Raw genomic sequence first — 10,740 nt, 5'->3', positions numbered from 1 at the left:
AGTATCTTTCAGCATGAGAACCAAAGCCTGGGCAGCAGCATTTGTTTGAGCAGTTTCTAAAGAGCCCACCAGGCGGTTGAGGTGACGGCCTGAGTGCTTGCTCCGGGATGCAGCCTCCGATCCTTCCTCAGCCAGCTTCCGAGCAGGCGTTTCCAGTCAGTGCACGGGGAGAAAAGGCAGGAGAAAAGGTGAAACCGCGTGGCCGTTCCCCTGACTCAGGAGGGAGCCGAGCCCTGCCCTCTCGATCGTATTTCTGCTTGTCAGGCTCATCACCGTCACCTCTGAGGTTCCCTTGGGGTCAGGATGTGCCTTAGGGTCCAGGCCCTGTGCACCCTTTCCATGGGCGCCCTTAGGTTTCTCCCCTTTCCTGGGCTGGCCCTCTCTGTTCTGTGGGAGCCCCTGAGTCAGTCTGTCCACTCCAGGCCCCTCCATCCCAGCATCACCAGAGCGAGATCTCTCAGGCTCCTGCGACCTGCAGCTCCAGCATTTCCACCCTGACAGGTTCCAGGTGGAAGAGGCAAGTGAAGCTGCATTTTTAGAGCGTTCCATGTAGGATTGAAAATACTCGTGGTCCACATCAAAGAATGAGAGGAGTTTGCTTGGAGGGGACTGAAGATCCCAACTGGTGCTACCACTGTCACTTGTTCTCATAAAAAAACTGACTGGGCAGGGAGCCCCAGGAAGTAGGGGCAGAGTCAGGCTGCCCTACTCGTGACTGTCCCACTGAACCACCTGCTAGGAGACCAAGCAACCCTGACAATGAGTGGCCTCCCAGGTGCCCACAGCCACCACAGGTACCTTCTGGGGTCTGGAGTTTCACCCAGCCCATATGGGGATGTTTTAACTGATTCCTATCATTCTCCTGCCCCCACCTCTTTGCCGCCATCCCCCCCCCCCCGCGCGCCCCCCCTCCCCGCCGCCGGTTGTTTGTAGCACAGGATTGGAATGAGACCAACAAGATTCTTAAAGTCCCAGCTGTCGGTGCTTCGGGGCAGCGTGGGGGGTTCGCCCCCGTGGCCTGGACTCCCACATCTGCCTCTGGTCTAAGAACGAACAAAGCCCGGGCGGAGCTCTGTGTGGCGCCCGCTGTGAACTTCATCGCCGTCGTCAGGGTAAATACCAGACTGCCAGCCCTTCCCTGGGGAACTGGAGCTGGCGGTGCCACTGAAGCCTTGCCCTTTTCTCCTTAAGATCCCTCAGCAGAGCAGGGAAGCGGGGTCCTAGGGAGGGGTGCCCCATTCCCTCTGGCCTGGCCCCTCATGCTCCCGTTTGGAACCCCTTCCCTGTGCCCAGGGTCTGGCAGGTGTGGCCCCTGCAATGCTGAGGTCAGGAGTCCTCAACAGCCTTAGTTTGGGGGTCACATGCCTGCCTCAGTTCTCAGAGGACAAAGGCAGCTATTTCCCAAATCTTCTCAGACTTGAGGATGCTTCCCAATGGTGCAGGTCTCCAGGCCTGGTACCAAATCTTAATCCAAGTCCAGAGCCCGAGCCCAGGGACCTGCATCTTTTGTCACTCCCACTCTGGCTTCCGTTTCCGATACAGGTGTTCCCTGGTCCTAATAGTGTGAGAAACCCAAGGAAGGGGGTTTGAGGGCCTCAGAAGCTGCGGGTTTGACCTCCAGGGCCCCCTCTGGAGCTGCCTGTGGTGGGGAACGGCTCCCACCGCCAGGTCCCTGGAGCCCATGCCCAGGCCTGCTCAGCCAGCTCCATGGCCGCAGGCGCTGCGTGTTGCCAGGACCGCATTCTCTGCTGACAGGCGGTGAGGCCTGACTCAACAAGCACCTCACCTTGGCTTCCGGGGACAGCAGTCATACTGGGCCCGTCAGGAATCCCTGGTACTGGGAGGGCCTGTGGAGGTAAGTGCCCTGGTCATTCCAAGTGCCAAGGTTTTCCACTTTGCGCCAGAGCCTCCCTACCCAGGGGCAGCCGGCGGGGCACCAGCCAACAACGACAGGCGGGCTTCTGTCTGATGACCTGGCCTGGCTGCACCTGGGCTGCCACCAGCTGGGGCCAAGGTGTGTGGGGCTTTCCCAGGTTGCCGTGGAGGATGTCAGCTGTTGCCAGCACAGAACATGTCATGTATTTTCCAAACCGCGCATGGTACCAGCGACACTAGGAATGAGCCAGAAGCCCACAACTCAGTCTCCTTAGCAGCCATTAAAATAAAACAATATAAAAATAGAGTACCCTTGTGTGTGTTGCTGGTGGGAATGTAAAATGATATGGCCACTGTGGAAAAACATCCTGGCAGTTCAAAAATTTAAACAATTATGATCTAGCAATTCTACTTCTGGGTACATACCCAAAAGAATCAAAGCAGGGCCTTGAACAGATGTCTGCACGCCCATGTTTGTAAAGGTAAAAGCAACCCAAGTATCCGTTGATGGATGAATGAATGGATAAACAAGCTGTGACAAACCCGTACAATGGAAAGTGATTCAGTCTTTTTTTTTTTTTTTCTTAAATATTTATTTTTAGAGAGGGGAAGGGGGGAGGGGAGAGAGGGAGAGAGACATCAATCGGTTGCTTCTCATACATCTGCAACTGGGGACCTGGCCTGCAACCCGGGCATGTGCTGTGACTGGGAATTAAACCAGTGACCTTTTGGTTCACAGGCCAGCACTCAGGCCACTGAGCCACACCAGCCAGGATGTGATTGTCTTAAAAAGGAAGGAAATACTGACACATGTGACAACATGGATGAACCTCAAGGACAGTATGCTGAGTGAAATAAACCAGCTTCAGAAGGACAAATACTGTAGGATTCTGCTTACATGAGGTCCCCAGAGGAGTCAAATTTGTAGATGTGAAGGAGGGGGAAAAAATGGGAAGTAGCGGTTAATGGGACCGAGTTTCCATTTGGACTGTTGGGAAAGTTCTAGAGATGGTGGCACAGCCATGTAAATGCACTTAATGCCACTGAACTGTACTTACAAATGGTTAGGATCGTAGGTTTTGTTACAGATACTTTAAAAACCTTAAAAAAAAACCCAAATCTATAATCCTGCCATCCAAATAATCCTGTTAACACAGGTATTTATATGTTATATAAACTCTTAAAATCCAACAGTAAGTGGAAGATCTAGTTGATTTTAGTGACCCATGAATCGTGCGGCATCCCATCGAATGACCAGAAGGGCACTCGGAGGGGCTGTGCAAACTGGAAGGTTGTTACAGGCAGAAAGCAGGGGAGGGGACGATTGAGAAAAGACAAGACAGGATGATTTAGGGGACTGGGCCACCTTTCTCTGGGGGAAGAGGAGGGAAAGGGTTTTATCATGCAGATTGCCTGTTCAGGGTCCCATGTGACCAAGTATTGGTGCTTGACCAGAAATTCCAGGCCGGTTAATCACAGTTAGACCAGGTATGAAATCTAGGTTTGGTGCAACAGGCTTTTGGCATGAGTGATGCCATTTTGGGCCTGTGGTTTTTTCTTAGTGAAATGAACACATGGTTTTAAAAAATCCAGAGAGAGGTATAAAAACATAAAATATGTCTATCTCCCAATCTGTATTGAATCCCTCTATCTGCAAAATAAATTTCTGGTAACATATTCAGAAAATGGTATTGAGCTTTTTAACTAATACATATATGTAAGGCATACTAAAGTGGTCACGCCGCACACGCAGAAATCCCTGCCAGGATGTCACTGTGCTCTCCTTGTGTCCTTTGACAACTCCGCAGAACCTCATCTGTGGATGGCATAGTTTCTGTCACCCATCTGCTTTGGTGGGCAGTTTCTGGTTTTGTGTGATCATTAGTTTGCAGTGTCACAGACATACGTTGGCATAATATTCCAAAGACATGGCCAGAGGTCAAGTTTCGTGTAGCAAAATTTCTGGGTCTCAGAGGATGTGCTCTGAGGCCGCTGTGAGATTGCTCTCCAGCGACCGCCGGGGGTGCCTGTTTCCCACAGCCTCGCCGGCACCAGCGGCACAGCATCCCCCTGGTTTTCTAGTCTTAGATGTGATAGACACCGTCATTTTGCTTTGCTTGAGCTGCCACCCCTTGCACGCTCATCTGGGTTAGGCCACAGGGCAGACCCTTTGCCTGTATTATCACATCCTTAGCTGTACACCCACGAAGCCTAGGAAGGGTTAGCCCCATTTTATAGATGAGCAAACCAAGTCTCGGACATGGCTGTTTTCGTCTGCCCAGGGTTTCTTGCGCTGGAGCTTCAGTGCGTTCTTCACTGTGATCACTGCACAATCCTGTTCAAGGCAAACCTGTTCAAGGAGACAGCGGGCCGCCCCAAGCACGTCTGCAGGCTTGCTGGGTTCAGAGACTGCCAAACCGTCTGGCAAGGGCAGCGCCATCAGGACGCAGCTCAGGCTGGCCAGTGAAATCTTCAGTGTTCCTCTCTTTGTAAACAACCCTCTGGTGACCTTGGTGCTCACAGCTTTTTCCTTCTTTGGGTAAATTCCCAGGAGGGGATTGCAGCGTGAACGGTATAATGATCTTTTTTGGAACTTCCAAGGGAGCTGGCTGGTCTTCTCCCTGCAGGGAATGTGTAAGCCCAGGCTGCCCCGTGGCCCCCCCAGGCACCCGAGCCTATCCAGGGAGGCCTCCCTTGGCTTCAGGTTCGGGCCAAACCGGGAGCTCCCCCGTTCACTTCCTCTTGCTGGTGTTGTGAGCTTGTGGTGGACTCTTGTCCTCACTCTCTTGGCCCTTTGGGATTAGTGGCCTCTTCCCCCATAGGATGGTCCTTGCTAGCTCTGGGTTGGGGAGTGGTTCCTGGACTGAGGTGAGATCTCACCAGCGTTAGGGCCAGGGCCGAGGGCAGCGGGTGCTTGATGGGCTTTGTTGTGATGGGGGGTGGGGTGCTGGCTGCCCGTGTCCTCTGTGTTTCCATTCTTTCTCCAGAGCCCACTTAGGGGACCCCCAACTCTCACCCAGGAGGGCTGAGCCCCTCCGAGGAAGGACCTCTTCCCCACCACCAGTGGAGGCCTCAGGCCAATGGCCTGTTCCCAGAGGGGATGTCAGTACTCAAGCCATGTGGGGGGCATATGGGGAGGGAGTGGCCTCCAGGGCTAACGCTCTGTCCCCTTGGGGTCAAGCTTTGCTCTCTGGCCTATGGGCTGGGCCCCCTTTGGCGCAGGACCAACTGATTTGCCCTGAGCCCCTCCCGGTGCCAGGCCTGGTCCTTCCTGCATGGGCCTCTGGCCCGGGGAAGTTATTTTTTAATTTTTGGATCATCTTTCACCCATGACTTTATTCCAATTTCAACTTCCCAACACTTCCTGGCTGACTGCTGGACATGTTTGTGTGTCTTCCGGCAACTGGGCCTCACATGAGAAGTGCAGACTGCTTTTCCAAATGGGACCATCTGGGTCACGCTTCCGTCACTCCTTCAGAAATAGAATGACAAGAATAACATATTTAATAAATTCTTACAATGTTATTGGTTAGATTTGGCACTGGCTCTGACACCTTCTAGTATCCTTTCTATTTGTTCTTTTTAGGTTTCTGTCATTTTTCCCTACTGTGGATTTGTTAGTTTTGCCTCTGGTTGCGTACGGACCAGCGTGTCTACGTTCAGAGCTGGCCGGGTCCGTGGCCGGCTCCTGCCTCGCAAGAGGCCTTCATGTAGCTCCTACTGTTTGCCCCTGTCCCCTTCTAGAATTTCCCCTAGTGCAAGTCTGCTGGTGAAGAATCTCAGTTTGTCTGAAAGTATCTATATTGTACCTTGGCTCTTTCAATAATGTGTATTTCCTCCAGGTTTGCCATTCTAGATTGCCGGTCACTTCTTTCAGCACCTGAGGCTGTAATTCTACTGTCCCCTAGCCTCCACTGACCACTGTGAAGTCAGCAGTCGCACCTGTCACTCCTTTAATGGTGATGCCTTTTCATTCCCTCTGCTGCTTTTAAGATTTTTTTTCTGCAGTTCACTATGCTATGTCTGGGCTGAATTTTTTTTGTTGTTCCTTTGTGATTTCTTGGGATTCTTGCATCTGTGGATTGCTTTTTTTTTTTTTTTTTTGTTAAGATTGTATTTATTTTCAGAGGGAGGGGGAGGGAGGGAGAAACAGAAGGAGAGAAACATCAATGTGTGGTTGCCTCTCACAGGCCTCCAACTCGGGGCCTGGCCTGCAACCCAGGCCTGTGCCCTGACTAGGAATCGAATCAGTGACCTTTTGGTTTGCAGACTAGCGCTCAATCCACTGAGCCACACCAGCCAGGGCTGTGGGTTGCTGTCTTACCAGTTCTAGAAAATTCTCATCCATTCTCTCTTCTTAAATAATAGCCTTCTCATATTCTTGTCTTCTGAAATTGTGATAAACTTTGTTTGATTTTTGTCACCTTTCTCAGTCTATCTTCCAAGTATTTTAACTTTCTTTCCATATCTTCCAGCTTTTCTTTTTCCAAGACCCCCACAGATTGAGGGGGAGCCACTGTGAGCAGGGACATTTTGTTGTCTGTATCCAGTACTTCTAATGTGGAAAGTCTGGGTGGATCTGTCCTGTGCATTCCTGCTGGCTGTCACTCACGGTGCCTTGTTTTCCTGTGTACTTGGTTACCCTTTACTGAGTGCTGCTTTGAAAAACAAGCGTGTTGCTCTCCCAAGACATGAAGTGAAGGTGCCTCCTTCTAGAGAGGATTTACATTTATTTCTGCCTAGTGGTTAGGGGTACTGCCTGTGACTTACAGCACATACCTTGAAGATTCAAGGGCTTCAGGTTGGAGTTGGGGCTGCAGATGCTCAGTGGCCAGCGTGGACGCGCTCTCTCCGGTGAGCATGTGTTCCTGGTTCTGCTCAGCACCGTGGAAGTGCTGCCTACAGAGTTTTCAGATTTGGGGAAGGAGGCGAGTTTACTTCTGCTTTGCTTTTACCCCGAAGTGTCTGTCCTTTAGGGTCACAGCTTAATGTCCATGAGACTTCCCACTCTTGGTGGGCCCTAGATTTTGACTTTGCCTGTTGCACCCTGCAAGCTCCATAACCTTGCTTGTTTTCAGACCTTAGTCCATGTGGATAGGTGGAGGCCACTGGGAGGAAAATGGCCTTGGATGTTCTGATTCTCCTTGCTTTCTCTTAGATTTCCTCCTGGAAATTCTGTACTTATCTTATAGTTATGGAGATTAAAAAATATGTATTTATCCCAGCATTTTAAAATAAACTTTTAATTTTAGAATATTTTTAGACGTATGGGGAAATTGAGCAGGTCTTACAGAAGGTTCCTATATTCTCCAGACTCAGTTTTCTCTATCATTAACATTTTACAACAATATGGTACACTTGTCATAATACTTATAATTATGGACCAATATTTGTACATTTTTATTCACTAAAGTCCATAGTTTATTCAGATTTCTTTCGTTTTTACTTCTGTTCCAGGATCCCATCCAGTATAGCATGTTACACGTAATTGCCATGTGTCCCCTCGGATGTGAATTTCTCAGGTTTTCCTTGTTTTTGATGACCTCGACAGTTTTTAAGGAACACCAGTCAGGTGTTTTGCCAAATGTCTTTTCAGATTTGTCAGATATTTTGCCTTTGATTAAACTGAGGTTATGTGCTTTGGGTAGGAAGGCCACAGGTAAGCTGGCATTGTTAACCCTTCAGGTCAAGGAGATGTGCTCTCCAGATGACCTCCCTTGGCTGAGGGTCATGTCTTGTCAGGTTTCTCCACTGTGGGTCCCTTTCCCCGTCCACACTGGGCACGCTCATTGGAAGGAAGGTCCCTCTGCACAGCTCCCACTGCGGAGACAGAGATCTCTGTGGGATTCTTCTCTGTGGGAGTTGCCTGGTCTCTTGCTTATTTGTGTCAGTACGGACTCACGGATATTTAGTTCACGCTTTGGATTATAACCCAGTACTGCTTTGTTTCTCAGATTGTTCCAGTTTTGGCTGCTCAGCTTTTTTATTTGGCTCCTGTGTCCCTTTGACAGACCCCATGATGAGTCATGGTTTTGGTTTTTGGGCACGTCTTACTCTCTGGTGCTAGTGATCTGCAGGCACGTGCCATCTGTTTTCTGTCCCAGCCCGAGAATGAGCCGTTTCTCTGAGGAGACTTGGTCCCTTACGTTGGAGAATGGTAGAGAAACCTAAAACTGGGAACCAAGCTTGTGCATTGCTAGTGAGTGTCCTTGCTTCTTGCCCCTCAGTTGACGGTGCAAGGACGTGCATGTTTATATGCACACAAGCAGGAATATTCCTGTATGGAATCGCGTATATCGAGCTAAACATGAGTCCACGCCGGTGTCTTCAGCTGTAACTCATTACCGCAGGGCTCACCCCAGCGGTGAGAAACCAGGCTCCCGCCCCCTCCCTCTGGACCACAGCATTTTCAACTGTTCTCAGCAACCATCGTTTCTGGAAACTGTTAACTCCCTCCCTTTTTAAAAAACGAATGACAGAGTATTATACAAACTGCTCCACACTTGAGTATTTTACTGGGCAGATGCATGTCAGACATCATTCCTTGCCACCTCACGCAGATCTACCTTTTTTTTAAGGATTGTATAATATTCATGGTATTGACATTCTTAGTTAGCTCAGCATCTTCCTTATTGAAGGGCATCCAGGTTATTTCCAGTCTTTCGCTACAACAGTGCAGCAGGATTATTTTTGGTTTTTGAATATATTTTTTGAATATTGTCAAATTGCCCTTCAGAGATTGGGCCAGTTTATAGTCTCACCATCGGCATGAGTACTAGTTTCCTCGTGCCAGCTTCAAAGGGGAGAGAGATCAGTATCTTTCATCTGTGCCGATCATGTGAAGGGAATTTGCTCTTGGTCATGTGCACAGCGAATCTGTTTTCCTAACTCTAAGAGGTACAGTCTGTTCTGGAATTTTTACCTTTTTATGTAGTGAGTTTATTGCTCTTCTTCCAGGATTTTGTGTCATGCCTAGAAAGGCTTTTCTTCCATGTTTCCTCCTAGTACTTTCCTGGTTTGCTTTTTAAACCTCAGATAATACAAATAGGCACAAGGAACACCTGCATACGTTCACACCCAAGCATGACTGAGAGGTGAGCTCTGCTCGCCTGTCCTCCTCCCTCCCTCCTGGGACTGAGCGCTGGTCTATCACCTCCCTTATGGCTGGTGTCTCTGAACTCGTTACCACTCTACTACTTGTCCCCTTGGAGCTGAGGAGTTTGCATCCAAAATCTACCTTTGGCTTAGTTTAGCGTTTTTGGTGGTTGTTTTTTTTTTGGTGAGTAAGACTTTCTCATGAAGGAAGCTGTGCATGGATTTATGCTCTAGGGCACGTGCTTTCGCAGACAGGCAGTGGCTCGTGGGCCAGAGGAGCGATTACATGGTTCCGTTTTACATGTTTTGAACTTGATATACACTGCACTTGGTCTCACTTTGCAGATTTAGTTCTGTTGCTACCTCCAGTTTATCCATTTCCATTGCTGGGGAGTGAGATTTCAGTATGCCTCAGATGTACTTAGCCATTTTTCCTGCTGCTGTTGGTCATTTAGGTTGTTTCCAATACCTTTTTAAGTGTCATGATATAATGTGAAAAATTCTAAGGCAGACCTAGGACTGGACCTGCTAGGTTGTATATTAAAGGCATCTGTAAATTTACCAGATGATACCCAATTGTTCTGCAATGAAGGAGGGCCCATTCTCCACACCCTTGGTATTAGAAGGCCCAATTTTTTGTCAGTTGATGGGCGTGAAATGATAGCTCATTGACTTTAACTGGCCAGTGGGGTTGAACTAGGGAGGGAGAGAAACATAGATCAGTTGCCTCCTGCACGCCCCTAACCTGGGGCGTGTCCCGCAACCCAGGCATGTGCCCTGATTGGGAATCGAACTGGCAACCTTTCAGTTCGCAGGCAGGTGCTCAGTCCACTGAGCCCCACCAGCCAGGGCTCCAGATGTATATTTTTAAAGATGACCACTACATAATGAACCCAACTTTTACCTTCTAAGCTGAAATGCCGCCCTTCTGATGCATTCAAGTGCCTATTGGTATTTTCATGTGTCACTAACATATGAATTATGTGTCCTTCAGAGTAAGATGCCAGTCCCCATCCCACCGCCGCCACCCCCCCCGCCCCGAATCATTAAACTTTCCTAAGGAACCAGATGTTTCCATAGACCCAGCACATGACTCTTGCTGCTCTTTGTTTACTCCTAGGCATTTCCTGTTCCTTCTCCGATGGCCATGATTCTCCAGGACAGTGCAAAGTAGTTGGGCAGTGGTAGATGGTGAGTGCAATTCTGGTGTTTCAATACTTCTGGCTTCTTTTTCATCACGTTATAAAATGGGAGTTATTCTCTTGTAAGTTTTACCAAATGGTTTTCCCATGTACATAGAGTTGATAGGGCTTGTCTTTTATTAGGTTTAAAGAATCATCCAACTATCCTTGCATCCCTTCTTTCTTTTTTTAAGAAATAAAGGAATTATCTTAGGGAATTTAGAAAATAGAGGAGAGCCCCACCCAAATCCACCTCTGGCAGATAAGCACTATCTGGCAGATAAGTAACCATCAAATAAATGAATTTCAGGACCTGCTTCAGTGCTACTTCAGTTCTATTTTCTATATTAACCCTAGGAAAGTAGAATTTTACATTTTGCACCTGAACAGTATTTGACCATCTCTCCAAGCTACAGGACTTTTTTAATCACGTTAATTATCTCCCAACACCCCACAGCTGACCACTCAGCCTCTCCCCACACGGGAGGGAGACAGTAGAGCCGGGGCAGGAACACCAGATGAGTCTTGTCACATGAGCAGACCCTCTACTCTGCTTTCCTAGCCAGGAAGTCAAGCCCAAGAGCTTCTC

Source organism: Pteronotus mesoamericanus, unplaced genomic scaffold, assembly GCF_021234165.1.
Source record: "Pteronotus mesoamericanus isolate MK-2021 breed Mesoamerican mustached bat unplaced genomic scaffold, CSHL_Meso_final scaffold_507, whole genome shotgun sequence".
NCBI lineage: Eukaryota > Metazoa > Chordata > Mammalia > Chiroptera > Mormoopidae > Pteronotus > Pteronotus mesoamericanus.
The sequence above is the reverse complement of the archived record's forward strand: the minus strand, read 5'-3'. Positions refer to the sequence as shown.